Source organism: Macaca nemestrina, chromosome 8 (assembly GCF_043159975.1).
Source record: "Macaca nemestrina isolate mMacNem1 chromosome 8, mMacNem.hap1, whole genome shotgun sequence".
Classification (NCBI taxonomy): Eukaryota; Metazoa; Chordata; class Mammalia; order Primates; family Cercopithecidae; genus Macaca; species Macaca nemestrina.
This window is the reverse complement of record NC_092132.1, coordinates 8,201,117-8,220,237: the sequence shown is the minus strand read 5'-3', so window position 1 is coordinate 8,220,237 and position 19,121 is coordinate 8,201,117. Positions and strand designations below refer to the sequence as shown.

The 19,121-nt window shown below is 34.9% G+C and overlaps 1 long non-coding RNA gene across 4 annotated transcripts in view; it reads left to right on the top strand.

Moving 5' to 3' along the window:
• Positions 1-19,121, top strand: part of LOC105488264 (uncharacterized) — a 266,981-nt gene that overhangs the window by 160,037 nt on the left and 87,823 nt on the right. For 2 of the 4 annotated variants that reach the window (XR_011606696.1, XR_011606698.1), the window contains one exon: positions 8,862-9,327. The exons of the other annotated variants lie outside the window; for them this stretch is intronic. This is a non-coding gene — a long non-coding RNA (uncharacterized lncRNA). Of the gene's footprint in view, positions 1-8,861; positions 9,328-19,121 lie in introns of those variants that run through there. 4 annotated transcript variants of the gene reach the window in all.

Below are 19,121 nucleotides of genomic sequence, written 5' to 3'. Positions count from 1 at the left end.
CTAGTTTTACTCTTAATATAAAACTGGGAATCATATGTTTCTGCCAGGCTTTTCTTCTGTACGTCAATTTTATGTTAATTTATTGATTAGAACATTCTAAAGTAATTCTGACTCACTTTTTGTTTTTTTCAATTTTGTATGTGCTTCAAAAGAGTAGGATGGCCTCTTTTAGGTATGCATTTGGCGTATTTTACATTTTTTCACTGATTCAGTTGCATACATGATCTATACTTCCTGCTATCTGATACACATTTGGTAGGTTTTTGTTTTTTACCCAAATGCACATTGTATCTCAGAGACCGCACTGTTACACAAAAAATTCAGTTTGAAGAGAGCTCTAGGTAAAAAAGAAAGTAAAATAATTGAAATAATTATCCTTTCAAACCTTTCATTTAAAAAAAATTATCTCAACATGAATTCTTTTCTTGATTTGTACTTCACCATCTTTTCCCCGCTGCCCACGACTTGATTAAAACACAAGAATGTAATTATCTGTTAATTTGGAGTCTGAACTGATTAAAATAGAAAGAACTTGCACAGGTCAGAGGTTATCATGGTGCATAATTAATTGTCCAACATCATCTTAATCAACATCTCTTCAGTTTGAGCATCCTGCATTTCTTGGACAGTAAGGGGGAGGAGAGATGTGTGATTTAATCAACTATGCCTGAGTTGTCAGAAATGGATTTGGGAGGCGTCATCCCCCAGTTATTAAAGAAAGAACTGAAGTGTTTCATCCTTCAGAGACAGGTCATGCATTACCAAGTTTGTAAGATACAAAGCGCATTATTGAATACAAGGCTTCCTGCACGTGGCTAGCTTCAACTCGATTAATACATTGAAGTATTAGATCTGAGAAGGAAAGGTGTGCACATCTGAATGTAATCTAACATTATATGAATTATTAGCCACAAAAAGCCATTGACTTTTATCAGTGTTTGATTTTTGTGCTATTACCAATGTGCGTCGAAATATAGAATCTGTCCTTTTTAAAAAATCACAATAATGTCACATTTTCATAAACATGCCATAGGTCAAATCAAATAACAATAGAGAATATAAGTTTCAGGCAAAGTCTGGCCTTATACATTCAAATAAGAGAGAATCCTATTCATGCTCTAGAATGCTGCATGGACTATCCATGGATTTTCAGCATAGGGTCACAGAATTAACATGCCTTTTTCTCTTATTTAATTAGCATAACAATACGTTAAGGTCGAGATTATTGTTCCCATCTTACATAGGTGGAAACTGAGATTTAGAGCAACTAACTCTCTTTATGACTGACTTGCTGGTAGGAAGTGGCCCAAGTTGTAACCTGTGTCCTTTGGTTTCTGCCAATCCTGGATATGGTGTGAAGTCGGCTACAATAGACAAGCATTTCTATGTTGCTTGATCACACTTGTACATTGCTTTGGTTATTTCATCAGCTTCTTCTCTTTTTTTTTCTTTCTTTTTCTCCCCCGATTTGCCACAGATGTCTGTGTCATAGAGTCTTTGAACAGCAATGTCACTAGAAATTTGGGGTTATTTTTCCTGAGGCAGAATTATTGCTGGTTTTCCTTTTTTGCCGATCTGTCTTTCCAAGTGAGTGTGAGTATCTGTGGTGAAGTTTGTGTATTTTCTTTAGGATTCTATAGAACTTAGATAAACATCCAGCTCATAAAATGCATAAAATGTGTGTGTAAAATGAATTAGTAAAATCAACAAATGTTTGAGTGGATTGATGAACAAACAACGCATAGATGGATGGAAATATGAATAGTTGGTTGAAAAGACGGATGGATGAGAGAAAACTCGGTAAGGTCCCAAAGGGAAATCGAGAAGTAGAACATGTTGGGTTAACCCTGTGATTCAGCGGTGGGTAAAAAAGAGCTGCAAGTTGCTATAAAATGTTGAAGACTTTCCAGAAGCCTCTCCACTCTGTTGTCAGTTGTTTTATCACCACTGTTATAACAGAGGAAGCCTTATGGATGATCATTTTATTCCAACATTGTAATTATTGAAATAATAGTTTTTTAGTGTTTTGTCATTTTATTGATACATAATATTTGTACATATTTATGGTGTACATGTGATATTTTGTTGCATGCATAGAATGTCGAAAGCAAGTAAGCTGAATGCTGGATACTCCTAAAGTTCAGGCAAGGTCGGAAATACACAGAGAAAGTCAAGGGCATAAAAACAGATAGACCATGAAATGGGTTTGTGGGAGAGAACAAGACAGTGGCAAAGTCCAGAGAAACAACTGGGAGAAATTTCACTGACCTTTAGTATGGTTATTTAAGTAGCAGAAAACTCCAGACAGATTTCATAGAGAGCTGGGGTCTCTGTCTCTCTTGTAGACCACCACATTAGCATTTCTGAGTTACATGGCTACCCCAAGTAACGTGCAAGTTTTTGTGGATTCATTAACTCGTAAGCAAGTGAATTATATTTAACAATTATCAAGTGCTTTTTACAAAGAGTAAGGCCTTCAACATCCTGCCCACCACTGTAGGTTTGTAGCCCTGCCCTGCATCCCTGCTCATGTCCATCTCCTTAGCTTTCAGTTAACCAGGAGACTTTCTGATTCTCCAGAGTGGACTCCCCACCCACCATTATATATGCTTGTATTTTACCACTTCTTTAGAGCATTCCCTACATTTATTGATACTGATTTGCTCTGAAGTCTATAAACCACAACGAAGACAAGAATAGTTGATGCATCAAACATTTACTGAGTACTTCCAATGTGGCACAGAAGATTCAGCAGTGAAGAAGAGAGAAGAGGTGTTTGAGCTCCTGGAGCCAGCATTTTACCAACTGTTGGGACTGAACATGTTCTAAAAAGCGAAACATGAACTTGATAAATTCAGAAAATGAGCAATTATAGAAAGAGAATACAATTATGGGAATGGTGATATATTAGAATTTACCAAATTTTGTTTATCCGTTTATCAGTTGATGGACATATGGGTTGTTTCAACCTTTTTATTATTATGAGTAATGCTGCTATCAATATTTGTATATGAGGCTTTGTAAAGACATATGTTTTCAATTTTCTTGGATAAATTCCTAGTAATGGAATTGCTGACTCATATGGTAACTCTAGATGTAACAGTTTGAAAAGCTGACAGACTGTTTACATGGAGGCTACAATATTTAACATTCTCACCAGGAGTATTTAAAGGTTTCCATTTTTCCTTATACTTATCAATACATGATACTTTCTCTCTTTATAATTTTATCTATCTTAGTAGATGCAAAGTGGTATCTCCTTGTGATTTTGATTTTGATGTTACTTTTAATGGCAAAAACCGCTTGTAATTTTCCACTAACCTAGTAACATTGATTGTCTGGTGCACCCCTTGACATTAGATGGTGAAGTGAGCCCTTTGAGGAGTAGCTGAGATGAAAATGATAGAGGAACTAAGGAAAGAACATTCCTTACAAAGAGAACATTTTCTTCCCATTCAAAAGCCTTAACAACAAGTCTAGCTTTGCAGGTCTGGGTAAGACATTCGGATTATGTTTTAAATATGATACAAAGTATGTCCCTTAAAGTTCATCTTGTCAACAGAGTGGAGAATGGGTTGTTGTGGCTGAAGGAGAAAAGTGGGGTTTGTAGTATCTTCTCATTAGTGTAACTCTAATGGTTAGGATAATGCATGGTACAAAGCTCAGTAAATGTTTGTTAAATGAAATAAATGAATGAATTATTCTCAGAAAGCTTATTATCCACCATTTCAGGTCATTCACATTTATAAAATTGAAATATTTTTACTTCCTTCCTCAGTGTTTTTGACAAAGAAATAAATCAGATTATATCCAGAATCATAGACTGGTTTGGAGAAAATTTCTCTCACTTTTCTCATTCAGAATACCAGTCTTCTTAAAAATCTAAGAGCATCATTTTCTCCCTGCAATAAAATTTCTCTCACTCATTTTAAAAGTGTTTTCCAATATAACACTGCAAAATTAACTGTCACTGTAAGCACAATTTGGCTAAATCTAACAAGACTTGCAGTATTGTTTTTCTCCTATATTTCTATAATAAAATGCTCTGAATACAGATTAACATTATTTCCCCAGTATTTGTTATTGTTTTACCTGCTTCAAAACACAAACTGAAAGTTCTTTGATAAATGGTCATAAAACTCATTGCGTTTTACTGTATTCTCAGCAACTTCTGTTTTCTTAGGCAAAATGTGATTTTGTAATTTTCTGCAGAAATACAGCCCAGCACTACTCAGCTAATGCCTAGATGTCTAAGTTGCTTACTGAATGACTCTCTCTGATTCCCTGCCTTATGTTCCTATATAACTGCCATCACATAACAGAGCCATTTTTAGGTGTTACTTGCTTTCAGCCCTGGGCACACTGAAGATTTAGAGTGAGTAGATCCTGCTAGGTTTGGAAATCAGATGTCAATCCAGAATCTGGTCCTTTTGGAGGTCTCCAAAGATGTAAGAAGCTCCAACTCATAGAGACTAGAGAGGAACTCAAGAGCTAAAAAGTGAGCAAGGGTACAAAGTCAGGCAACCTGAAATGAGGTTTGTTTGCTTTTTAAATAAACAATCACATTTTTATTGAGATATAATTGACATAACACACAATTTACACCTTAAAAGTGTATAATTCAGCAATTTTTAGTAAATTTACAGAGTTGTACAACCATCATCATTATGTAATTTTAGAAAATTTGTATCACTTCATAAAGGCATATACTTGTACTCTGTCCTCCTTGCCCCCTCATTGCTAATCTACTTTCTCCCTGTGTATTTGCTTATTCTGGAATCTTTATATAAATGGGGTCATATAATATGTGGCCTTTTGTGGTTGGCTTCATTCTCTAAGCATAATGTTTTCAAGGTTCTTTCATTTTGTAGTATATATCGGTACTTCATTCCATTTTATTGCTAAATAATATTCTATTGCATGGATATACTAAATTTTATCTATTTATCAGTTGATGGACATATGGGTTGCTTTAATCTTTTTATTATTATGAGTAATTCTGCTATCAATATTTGTATACGAGGCTTTCTGAAGATACATGTTTTCAATTTTCTTGGGTAAATTCCTAGAAATGGAACTGCTGACTTACATGGTAACTCTGGATGTAACATTTTAAAAGTTGACAAAGTGTTTACAGGGAGGCTGTAACATTTAACATTCTCACCAGGAGTGTTTAAGGGTTCCAATTTTTCCATCCCTTCATCAACACATGATAATTTCTCTGTAATTTTATTTATCCTAGTAGATGCAAAGTGGTACCTCATTGTGATTTTGATTTCCGTGATGATGTTGAATACCTTTGCATATATTTATGAACAATTTTTATATCTTCTTTGAAGAATTATCTATTCAAGTTATTTGGCCTTTGAAAATTAAATTTTCTATATGTTTGTTGAGTTATAAGTGTTCTTTCTATATTCTGGATACAAGTGCCTTATCAGATGTATGATTTGAAAATATCTTCCCCCATTCTGTGGCTGATTTTCACTTTCTTGATGATTTTCTTTGAAGTATACATTTTTTTTTCTAATTTTTGTGAAAATCCTATTTATGTTTTTCTTCATTGTTCTTGCTTTTTGTATCATATCCAGGAAACATTGCTCAACCTCAAATCATGGATATTTATTCCTATTTCTTTCTATGAGTTTTATAGATTTTGCTCTTTTTTTTTTTATTATTATACTTTAAGTTCTAGGGTACATGTGGATAACGTGCAGGTTTCTTACATATGTATACCTGTGCCATGTTGGCGTGCTGCACCCATCAACTCATCAGCACCCATCAACTCATCAGCACCCATCAACTCGTCATTTACATCAGGTAGAACTCTAGGGGTATGATTCTTGCTTAGGGATTTTGCTCTTACATTTATGTCAATAATAAATAATATGTAATATGTCAGTGATCCATTTTGGTCCATATCACAATTCCTGTTATATGTAGCATGGAGTACGAGTCCAGAATAATTATTTTGCCCATAGGTATCCTATTGTACCATTATGATTTGCTGAAAAGATTATTCTTCTCCCATTGGCACACTTCCTGAAAATCAACTGACCACCGATGTAAGAGTATATTTCTTGACCCTCAATTCCATTCTTTCCATAAGTCTTAATGACAATACCACACTGTACCAATAAGAGTAGTTTTATAATAGCTTTTTGAAATCAAGAATTGTAAATGCTTCCATTTTTTTTAAGACTATTTTGGCCATGCTAAAATATATATGGATTTGGGACCAGATTGTGAGTTGTTTTTGGTTGTTTGATTTTTCCAAAAAATCTATCTAGTACTTGATAAGGGTTATTTTAGATCTGTAGCTCAATTTAGGGAGGGTTGCCATCTTAACTATGTTATATCTTCATATCTATGAACATAAGAATATAAAATGTATTCTCACGAATTTATGACTTCTTTAATTTCCTTCAACAGGAAGGAAATTGTTTTTTATTTATTTTTCACTCTAATCTTTATTATGTCTTTCCATTTGGGCTTTATGAGCTTAGTCAGGTCTTCTGTTCTAGTTTCTTAAGGCATAAACAAGTTATTGATTTGAGATATTTCTTCTTCATTAACATAGGTGTTTATAGGCATTAAGCATTTTCTTAGATGCATGCCGTACACTTTGTTATGCTATGTCTTTATTTTCATTCATTATAAAGATTATGGTTTGACCTATTGCTTATCACATTAATATTATTACCAATATTAATGTTAATAATTAATATAATATTGATTTTATTATATTAATTTTAATTTTTATTAAAGTAAAATTATTATTGCTTGTAATTTGATTGTAATATTTTTAATTAATCAAATAAGTGATTATTATAAATATATTAAATATTTGATATTTCTAATATAATTTTATTATGTTATGGTATAAAATATATTAATATATTTTTAAAACATATAGATGTTATTTATAAATACATTATATATTTATAAGTGTTAAAAATAAATTTAAAAATATATAAAGTTCTTCCAGTAAAAATACTTCCTTAAGACTTGTCAACCCAAAATAATCAAGAGGGTCTGAATCAAATTTAAAGAAAATTTATTGAAGTGTGAAGTTTGAGGACGGACCACCCAGAAAAACTCCAAAGGAATGGAGTAAGTGTTTTGAAGTAAGACAGTGAAGGATGTATTTATATAGTGAGGGACAGAGAACTTTTTAGAATTTTTAGAAATTTTTAGGAAAACGTCATTTAGAAAATAAAATTTTTTCATACAAAATTGGTGCATAATTACACAAATTTGATGAGTTATTTTTTGTTTTCCTTTTGGGGAAGGGTATATTTACTATTTTTAATAGGTGGTGTAATAGTCATGGCTTTTCTGTCATCTGGGGAAGTTAATTTTTAACAAGGTTCATTGCTTAAGAAGGCAAGAGGTTTTTGTTCCTGACGTTTAATTCTCTGTAGTTGCTGTACAGAAAAAGAAAAACAAGAAAGTTTATCATCTGAGAAACAGAAATTGTAACCATATGTGACTCAGGATGCTGTTGTCTCTCTCTCAAGGCTTAAAGTTCTTTTAGTGTTCTAACAGCTTTTAAGTTTTATTTATTTTCAACAACTAGAAAATCTACAACCTTTTACAGATGCATACTTCTCTAATCCCACTTTGTACCCCTCATCTTTGTGGACCCCAGTCCTTACTGGACCCGGACTTCAGCTGGATTGAGCGGTTTTTCATCTGCTGAACACATCATCGCGCACTCTACTGCCATTGAGTTCCCAGCTATTTTCTTATCTGGGATTTCTTTTTCTCTACAGAGCTATACTTTTTCCAATCTGCCCTGCAGTCGTCTGTGTGAATCTTTTGTCTTCTGATTTCTCAAATCTCAAAATGTCTGCTATTACCAGGGATAAGTAGCCGTTAGAGAAATATTTGTGACCAAAAAAATGAATGTGTGAGAAATGAGTATTTGGATAAAGAAGCCTTTTTTCTGGATGTTTACAGAGACCTCAATTCATACATTGTTTAATTTAACTCATCTAAAATTTTCTCAAGAAATGTAACTCCCATTTGTTGACATGAAATATTGAAGCAGTGCTGTTAATGAGAAGAGTGCTGGCTATAAAATCAACTTTCACACAATATTCACAGCTCAGAATAAAAGTCCCATCACTACCCATATTTCAGAAAATATACTAGTTTCTTAACTGAAGAGGTTTCACTTTTCCATCTAAAATGGGGATTATGACTATATATCAATGTTTTATTATTGTTTGTATTGTTATTACTGATATATTTCTGGTTATGTTTTGCTATCTGTTTACTTTTTAGGATTAAATGACACATGTAATACAATATCTAACCCTAAGCAGGTGGTAGATTCAGAATAGTTAGAAACATGAGACTAAACTTGTGTAAAGTTCACTTTGAAAAATGAAATTGCCCCATATAAGTATATATGGTCTTCCTTCTCGTGGGGGGGGGGAACCTGAAGGACAAACTTTTATGTGTATTGTGACACTTTGACTTCAGAAAATCTGATAGTTGGATCTAATGGATCTACGTCTTTGAATAAAGAAAAACGTTTCCATCAATTGACATGGAGACATTGCTTGTTTCCTGATAATACATCAGAAGCATATTGGGAAGTTTTAAATGCCTCAAGAAAGCAAAAGTATTTTAACAATCCTGTGTTAGATAGGAATCTAGAGAAGCTGGGCAATGCACAAGCGTTTACCATGACTCAACTTTTAAGTGTGAAGACTGAATTATGAATGAGGAGAGATCAAACATGTTATACACACAAGCCCACGTTTTATTTCATTATCTTGGGCTGATAATGCCCTCTTCTCGTCGTATGGTTAAAGGTTACAACACTTTTTTTTTTTTTTTTTTTTTTTTAGCAATTTCAACTGCTTCTTCCATGAAACCTTTCATAATTAAAGATGTGAAGCTTCATCCATGTAAAAGAATGGCTACTGTATTAGGACTCCTTCAAATCAACATTTGAATTTTGTTTTATAGTTATCGTGTTAATCTGTGGAAGAGGAATCTGAAAAACAGGTTGCTTTCTGGATTTCCATCAACATTTGAGTAGTTTATGTAAATTATTTTAGACCTCAGTTGCTAACTTCAACAAAAATGGAGATGATTATTTCTTCACAAATTTCTACCACCAGAATCATTTGGTAAACAGAAGAACAGTATACTCTGAATGTCATTAAAATCATATGCCCTGTCAGTGAGAAATTCTCTGGATGAATAAGTGATCTGCTATGCTGTGTTTATATAATTCCATTTCAAGAACAAAATTATTACATTTTTGAGTTACCTGTTCAGAACACATTTGGTAAATTATATAGCATAAAAGTTAAATTATAGACACCAACATCCAATATCTTGCTTTTAATTCCTACTCTGTAGTTTTGTGAACTTTGGCATGTCCTTGTCATTCTGAACCTCAGTTTACTCGGCCATATGTTCAGTGTTTGAACACTTCCTACCTCATCAGTTTGGTGTTAAGATTTGATATGGTTTGGCTGTTTCCTCAGCAAGATCTCATTTTGAATCATAGATCCCATAATCCCCATGTGTCTTTGGAGGGGCTCAGTGGGAGGTAATTAACTCACGGGGGCTCTTACCCCCATGCGGCTGTTGTTATAGGTCTGCTAAAAAGCATAGAAACAACTTTGGAACTGGGTAACAGGAAGAGATTGGAACAGTTAGGAGGGCTCAGAAGAAGACAGGAAAATGTCTTCCTGTTGTTGTGATAGTGAGTTAGTTCTCATGAGATCTGATGGTTTTTTTGTTTTTGTTTTTTTTTTTTTTTTTTGAGACGGAGTCTCGCTCTGTCTCCCAGGCTGGAGTGCAATGGCGTGATCTCCGCTCACTGCAAGCTCTGCCTCCCGGGTTCATGCCATTCTCCTGCCTCAGCCTCCTGAGTAGCTGGAACTACAGGCACCCACCACCTCGCCCGGCTAGTTTTTTGTATTTTTTAATAGAGACGGGGTTTCACCGTGTTAGCCAGGATGGTCTCGATCTCCTGACCTCGTGATTCACCCATCTTGGCCTCCCAAAGTGCTGGGATTATAGGCTTGAGCCACCACGCCCAGTCCCTGATGGTTTTATAAGGGATTTTTTCCTCTTTGTTCTGCACTTCTCCTTCCTGCTGCCATGTGAAGAAGGACATGCTTGCTTCCCATTCTACCATAATTGTAAGTTTCCTGAGGCCTCCCCAGCCATGCTGAACTGTAAGTCAATTAATCTTCTTTCCTTTACACATTAGCCAGTCTTGGGTATGTCTTTATTAGCAGTGTGAGAATGCACTAAGACAATATTAAATGAGAAAAAGAAGGAAAGAGCACATAATAGTGCCAGGCAAAATGAAAACATTTATTTTCACTGTTGTCATCAGTATTTTAGCCATTGTTTTAAAAACTATCTTAAATAATACAAAATATGCTTTTTAATATTTATGATCCCTGAAAATCTGGGAACCCAAACTAGGTGCCGTTAAACCAACTTGATTCTAAAATGTCAGGTAGCTCTCTGATTCTGTGACTATACGTGACTTAAAGTGAAAAAAAAAATTACTCATGTCTTCTCCACAGTCACACAACAACCCTTCATATTTTGATTAAGCATGACTGTCTACATGACAACCATGGTTCAGTAAGAAGATAATACCAAAATGATAGTCCCAGGATACGCCAAATAAATACATAAACTCTAGTGATTGTATTTGTTTCTTTTCATCACCCCAGGGTGTAGCTATGTCCAGCATATCGTTGGCATCTATAAATATTGATTAATTGAATGAAGTAGCATGGGCCTCCAGACATCTAGGAGGAATGACGTAAGTTGGTTAAGGCTTCTCCAAATGAGCTAGTATTTACATAGCTCCTGCAGTTGTTCTATTGCCTGCAACAGGAAGATTGAGATGGGCAGCTGTGAGCCATGATAGAAGAGGACTGAGAATAAACCATAGAGATTGCAATGGAAGCAGAGACGTCTTAATACCTTCAACACCAGATGAAGACCAGTGTGTCTTGTAAGAACATCATTAGATTTCAAATTTGCCTGATTTGGGAAATCTCACTCTGAATTCAGAAACTTAATCTACCCAGATTTGTTATGAGAATTAAATTTGACAATATATATAAAGCCCTTATTGAAAACAGAGATGGCAAGCCCTTAGGGGCCTGGATAAGAGTTACATGCTTTTTCAATTTTTGTTTTTGTGCTTGTTTCCCTTCTATTTATTTTCAGTGCTTAAGCAAGCTCAGAACTTGATAAATGAATGAATCAGTGCGTAAATAAATAGAAGTTGGACTGATAAGTACATAAATAAAAAAGTGTCTGAAATAATGAGGGCGATTCAAAGATTTAAAAAAAAAAAAATCATGTCACAGTGCAGAGAGAAGCTTTGATTAGAATAAGATTCCAGAAGCCTTTTGACTTTGCAAAATACCCAAGAATGAACATGTGTCCTTCTCTCTGTGAATTTTTCCTGGCTTTATTCATTTTGATGCAGGCCTTGTATCAGCTTAGCCAGAGAGTTCAGGCTACACCTGTCTCCTTTTGCACCCAGTGGGAAACTGCCCTCTCATGATTTCCCTGCTATTGAAAAGCTCCTGCTGTAGCTTACAAATCTAGTGTAATCCAGATCAACATACTCAGGCATGTGGAATGGTTCCAGTGATCTCAAAGCCAAGACAAGAATAACAAATAACCCCTGTGTAGGTGAAAAGCACAATTTCCTTGGAAGCCAAAGTGACCTGGCTGTTATCAGACCTTCTCTGCTTGCTGATCTTCTACCTATAATTGAATGTTGATCTCTTCCCATGAAACCTTTTGAGGATTTCTTAAAAGTAATGTGTTAACCTTTTATGTATGTATGAATGTCATACTTTCAATACATATTTACTAGCATATGTTGTTTACTGGGCCAATGTCAACATCTAAATTTAAAAAATTATAATTGTAATTCTCCCTGTTCTCTGGGAAATAATAAAACCCATACTTAATAATAGAAATAGAAATATAACAATCATTAATACAACAGAAGTGTAAGCAAAAACTGATTTATTATTATGACGATGTTTATTTCTTATACTAAAAATAATTGCTATTTGCATATTACATTTTTCAGTTTTATAAAACACTTTCATTTGTTTGCATGTAGGATCCTTACAACAATATAAAAGTTCTTGTACTCTATTTTTTCTTCATATGAGGAGTTAGTATCAAAGAGGCTCTATGAATTATATTTAAAATGACTACTAGCGAATGACAACTAGGTTCAAAACAAGGACATTTAGTGCAGCACTGGCTTCAGGGTTCCTTACTTCTCCATACTTTTCACCATTTTGAAGGCTGGGACAGCTCTGCCAAAGCATTGCTGCCTGCACTCCAACACCTGACACTGCGTCTCTCAAGTACGCAATATATAGAATACTTTGGGCTTTTGGAGTCTATGAGGCCTATTTGGAATCCTGGTAGGTACAATGTACTCTCCAGGCAGGCAGACTTGTTCTTAAACGACCTGAGGCTCTGGTCCCTTATCTGTAAGTTACAGGTAAGAAAGTAAACACACACAAACACACACACGTATATACACATACATATATATGTACATGTCAATTGTAGGTATATATGTACATACATATATATAAATTAAGTATCGACATTTATATGTATGTACATATGTATATATGTATGGTAGATATGTATATATAATGTATATATACACATACATATACATTATGTATCATAGATATGTATATATGTATATATATGTCTATATATTTTATTATATTTTGAAGATCAAATGCAAAAGTATATAAACACTTTGATATAACTCCTGTGCCAGTGGGGAGGGTACTCTACAAACATTTGTAGCCTTTATTATCTACGTGTCTTTCTTGTACAAAGTGAGGGCAGTAAGTCCTAAACATTGTCACTATTTTTAAGCTCTATGATGTTAGTTTTCTTCTATGTTGTTTCCACATGAAAGAGTAGGAATTTGCATCAACTGACAAGTCCAAGGTCAGAGAGTTGGTTTGTGGTGAAGTTGAAGTCAGGCCTCCTAATAACCACTTCTGTTTCCCAGCCCACTGTCCTTTGACCAAGGCTATAGGAAAGACATCTATCCATTCTGAATCAAACCTGTATCCTTCACAAGCTTACTTCAAGCCTCATTGCAAAGCCAGCGGTCCAGACGTGATTAAATGACTGATGGCAGCAGTTCTTAACTCACAGCTTTTATATTTATTTCTATTTCCTTGCAGCTGACTTGTCTGTGCAGCCCAATCCCAAGATTGCAAAGGCAGTGACAATTTTTCTCAAAAGCCATTTCCTGAGAACTTTAAAGCTTTCTGTGCTGAATGATATGGCCATCTTCCGGAAACTTGATAGCAAGTTTTCTCCATGCACTCATGTGTATTCATTTGTCCCTTTCATATGTAAGATACTTTGAGAGGAGTGAAGGAGATTGTGTGTGTGTGTGTGTGTGTGTGTGTGTGTGTGTGTGTGTGTGTGTGTGTGTTGGAGAGATTATTGTTTGCTAGAAAGTAGCACAGTATGGAGACATTGTGAAAAGTTCAGTGTCTGATATATAAATGTTGCATTTAGTATGCACTGCTCACAGTCTGTTATCTATCTATTTCAACAAACATGGTCATCAATAAGTGTATACTAAAGAGTCCTCTCGACTCTTGCCATCCACACTGACACGTGCAATCCATGCTGACTCAACCACTTGATATGCTCTTGGAGTGGTTAATAATAGGTGTGGCATATCATCATTGTAGTTCATGGAATAAGATGGTTTAAGCAATGCACACATTCAGCACATCTACTCCCACTTACTTACAATGGGTCTGGCATCAGCAACCTTCTGCATCCGTGAATAAGCTTCACAACTGCCTTCAATGTGTTGTTTTATACTTTTACACCCCATCCACCCACCAGTGGTACTGCCCAATAGTGCCTAACCACCACTGATTCTTGCTTTGTCAATTTCACAGAAACACAAAAGACTAAATAAGTGGAAAAGTCTTTTGAGTGAGGTTTCCTTCCCTTTTGTTTTCTGCACTCTCACTTCTTTCTTCTTTTATCTCTACCTTCCCTACCTATTCTCCATTTTCTTTGATTTATTATTATTATTATTATTATTAGCAGCATTATTTTTAGTAGTAGTGGTAGTAGTGGTAACATTGAACTTTGCTCTCCAGTGTTCTTAATTCTAATCTCAATCTATTACGGTTTGGTTATGTAAACTACTACTTTACCTGAACCAGTATATTTTGATCTTCAAATAGGAATGATGCTTTTCTTGAAAAAACTGTTTTGAAGGATAAATAGAAACATAAATTCTTATTAGGACAGTTTTTGACACACAGTAATATTTCAATAAAAGGAAGCGTTGTTATTACTAGTGTCATCATTTTTATCTACAACTCAAGTATTCTCAGGAGAAACATTCTTGCAATTCTGAATTCAAGGCAGTTTGAAGCATCACTGAAATATCTTTGCTGACACTGTATTAGGAAACCTGTTGACAACAGATTTGGAGGCTCAAGATTGAAACATTAAAGAATTAAATTCAAAATAGAAAAAAAAACTGGCATGATTATGGTGACATATGAATTTTTCCTAAACACAAGAAAATATGTCCTAGAAATAAAGATCCACCAAAATATTTAGAGACTTCACAAGAGAATTAAGTTGAAAGCCTTTGTACTACTTCATATTCCCTATTTTTTCTATGCTAATTTTCTGCAATTTTCATGTATTTTCACTAAATAATGCCATATTATAATTTAAATTAAATTTGATGATGAATGTTAGAAAACCAAATAATAAAATAAGATTCCTACTATCAGGCTATTTTATTTTTATTTTTATTTTCAATTAGTCTAAAAGCTATAAATTACTACTTAAGATCACTTGTGCATCTCTCTTTTGTCTGTCCCCAGCAAGAAACCTAAAGACCAAAAAATTTAATTTTAAATCTCATTTTAGAGCTTATCCTCTGTTTGACCTTGGGCATGTCACTGCCATCATCTATAATGCTGGAGGTGTCCTTCAGGTGACATCTTGTCAACAAATGAACCAACCAAATCGACAAAAACAAAAAGTATTTCTTAGAATCGTGTCATTAGAGTTAACACATTTCTTGCAGCTGTCTATGTCTATGAGTAATCAAATGGAAGCAAAAACTGAGACTTTTTTTGATTAATGCAATATAGTAGAAGAAAACCTTGCTGCACACTCATGAATTTCTAAACTATAACACCCTCTGACATATATAGACACCTCATTTTTTATTTTAAATTCTGGGGTACATGTGCAGAATGTGCAGGTTTGTTATATAGGTAAACATGTACTATGGTGGTTTGTTGCGCCTATTAACCAAACACCTAGCTATCAAGCCCAACAGCCTTTCACTACCTTTTCTGATGCTCTCTCTCCCTCCACACCACCCCCTTGACAGGCCCCAGTGTGTGTTGTTCGCCTCCCTGTGTCCATGAGTACTCATTTTTCAGCTCCCACTTATAAGTGAAAACATGCGGTGTTTGGTTTTCTGTGTCTGTGTTTGTTTGCCAAGGATAATGGCTTCCAGCTCCATCCATGTCCCTGAAAATCACATGATCTCATTCCTTTTTATGGCTGCATAGTATTCCATTGTGTGTATGTACCACATTTTCTTTATCCAGTCTATCACTGATGAGCATTTGGGGTGATTCCATGTCTTTGCTATTGTGAATAGTGCTGCAGTGAACACAGTTGTGCATGTATCTTTATAACAGAATGATTTCTATTACTTTGGGCGTGTACCCAATAATGGGATTGCTGCATCAAATGGAATTTCTGGTTCTAGGTCTTTGAGGAGTTGCCACACTGTCTTCCACAATAATTGAACTAATTTGCATTCCCACCAAAAGTGTAAAAGCATTCCTGTTTCTCCACAACATCACCAGCATCTTTTGTTCCTTGGCCTTTTAATAATCACCATTCTGACTGGCATGAAATGGTATCTCATTTTGGTTTGGATTTGCATTTCTCTAATGATCAGTGATGTTAAGCTTTATTTCATATGTTGTGGGCTGCATAAATGTCTTCTTTTGAGAAATGTCTGTTCGTGTTCTTTGCCCACTTTGTAATGGGGTTGTTTGTTTTTGTTATGAATTTAATGTTTTTTTTATTCTGGCTATTAGACCTTTGTCAGATAAATAGATCACAAAAATTTTCTCCCATTCTGTAGGTTGTCTGTTCGCTCAGATGATAGTTTATTTTTCTGTGCAGAGGCTTGATAGTTTAATTAGATTCCATTTGTCATTTTTTGCTTTTGTTGCAATTGCTCTTGATGTTTTTGTCATGAAATCTTTACCCATGTCTACTTCCTGAATCATATTGCCTAGATTTTCTTCTAGGGTTTTTATAGTTTTGGGTTTTACATTTAAGTCCTTAATTCATCTTGAGTCAATTTTTGTATAACGTGTATGGAAGGGGTACAGTTTTGACTTTCTGCATATGGCTAGCCAGTTATCCCAGTGCCATTTATTAAATAGAGAATATTTTCCCCGTTGCTTGTTTTTGTCCAGTTTGTCGAAGATCAGATGGTTGTAGATATGTGATCTTATTTCTGAGTCCTCTATTCTGTTCTGTTGGTCTATGTGTCTGTTTCTGTACCAGTACCATGCTGTTTTGGATACTGTAGCCTTGTAGTATAATTTGAAGTTGGGTCGGATGATACTTCCAGCTTTGTTCTTTTTGCTTAGATTTGTCTTTGCTATATGGGCTTTTTTTTTGATCCCAATGAATTTTAAAATAGTTTTATTGTTTTTTTTTTTTTTTTTTCTAATTCTGTGAAGAGTGTCAACGGTGGTTCAATGGGAATAACATTTAATCTACAAATTACCTTGGGCAGTATGACCATTTTCATGATATTAATTCTTCCTATCCATGAGCATGGATTTTTTTATTTATTTATTTGTGTCCTCTCTGATTTCCTTGAGCTAGACAAGAAATAATCAACATTAGAGCAGAGTTGAAGGAGATGGAGACAAGAAAATATGGAGACAAGAAAATACCTTCAAAAAATTGAGGAATCTAGCATCTGTGTGTTGTTTTTTTTTTTTTTTGAAAAAAAATGATATAGACAACTAGCTAGACTAATAAAAAAGAAAGAGAGAAGAATCAAATAGACACAATGAAAAATGATAAAGGGGATATCACCACTGACCCCACAGAAATACAAACAACCATCAGAGAATACTACAAATAACTCCTATGCAAATAAACTAGGAAATCTGGAAGAAACTGATAAATTCCTGAAGACACACAGCCTCCCAATACTGAACTGAGAAGAAGTTGAATCCCTGAATAGACCAATAATCAGTTCTGAAATTGAGGCAGTAATAAATAGCCTACCAAAGAAGAAAAGCCCAGAACTAGACAGATTTACAGCTGAATTCTACCAGGGGTGTAAAGAGGAGCTTGTACCATTTCTTCTGAAGCTATTCTAAGCAATTGAAAAGGAGAGGCTTCTCCCTAACTTATCTTACGAGGCCAGCATTATCCTGATACCAAAACCTGGGTAGAGAAACAACCAAAAAAAAAAAAAAAAAAAAAAAAACTACAGGCCAGTATCTCTGATGAACATCAGTGCAAAAATCCTCAATGAAATACTGGCAAACAGAATCCAGCAGCACATGAAAAATCTTATCCATAATGATCAAGTTGGCTTCATCTCCAGCATGCAAGGCTGGTTCAACATATGCAAATTAAACTTAATTCATCACATAAAGAGAACTAAAGACAAAAAACACATGATTATCTCAATAGACGCAGAAAAGACCTTTGACAAAATTCAACATTCCTTCATCGGAAAAACTCTCAATAAACTAAGTATTGAAGGAACATACCTCCAAATAATAAGAGCCATTTATGACAAACCCACAGCCAATATCATACTGAATGGACAAAAGCTGGAACCATTCCCCTTGAAAACCAGCACAAGGCAACAATGCCCTCTCTCACCACTCTTAATCAACATAATATTGGAAGTTCTGGCCAGGGCAATCAAGCAAGGAAAAGAAATAAAAGATATTAAAATAGGAAGAGAGGAAGTCTAATTGTCTTTGTAGAAGGATGATTCTATATCAAGAGAAAACCCCATTGTCTAAGCCCAAAACTTCTTAAGTTGATAAGTAACTTCAGCAAAGTCTCAGGATACAAAATCAATGTGCAAAAATTACAAACATTCCTATACACCAACAACAGACAAGCAGAGAACCAAATCATGAGTAAACTCCCAATCACAATTTCTACAAAGAGCATACATAGGAATGCAGCCAACAAGGAAAGTTAAGAACCTCTTCAAGGAGAAGTACAAACAACATGCTTAGCTCTCTGCTCTACAGACCTCCCCTTCAGATTCAGTTGTCTGTCTGCCCCTCTGATATGATTTTGCTGTGTCCCCATCCAAATCTCTTCTTGAATTTAACTCCCACGATTCCCACATGTTGTGAGAGGGACCCAGTGGGAAGTGATTGAATCATGGGGGCGGGTCTTTCTCATGCTTTTCTTGTGACAGTGAATGAGTCTCACTAGATCTGATGGTTGTAAAAAGAGGAGTTCCCCTGCACAAACTCTCTCTCTCTATGCCTGTCACTGTCCATGTAAAATGTGACTTGCTCCTCCTCACCTTCTACCATGATTGTGAGACGTCCCCAGCCACAAGGAACTGTGAGTCCAATAAACCCTTTTGTGCAAATTGCCCATTGTCAGGTATATCCTTATCAACAGTGTGAAATTGGACTAATACACCCTCATTATTTTTTAAGTTTGTTTTGTATTGTGTCTGTATCATCAATTTTTAGACTATGATTGAAACACAAAAGGTAACCATTTAGATATTTTCATAATTGAGTTTTCAGAGTAGAAAGCCATTCATCCACCAATGCATCTATCTTTCTTTCCATTCTTTTAAAAATATTTATGGGTTACCAATTGCGTGCCAGACTCTCTTCTAGGTGTGGAGTATATGTCAATGAAAAAAAAAAGTCAACAATTTTTGCACTTCTGGATTTTATATACGAGTGGGAAAAAACAGATACTAAACATAACTTACAAATGATATATATGTTATACGTTAG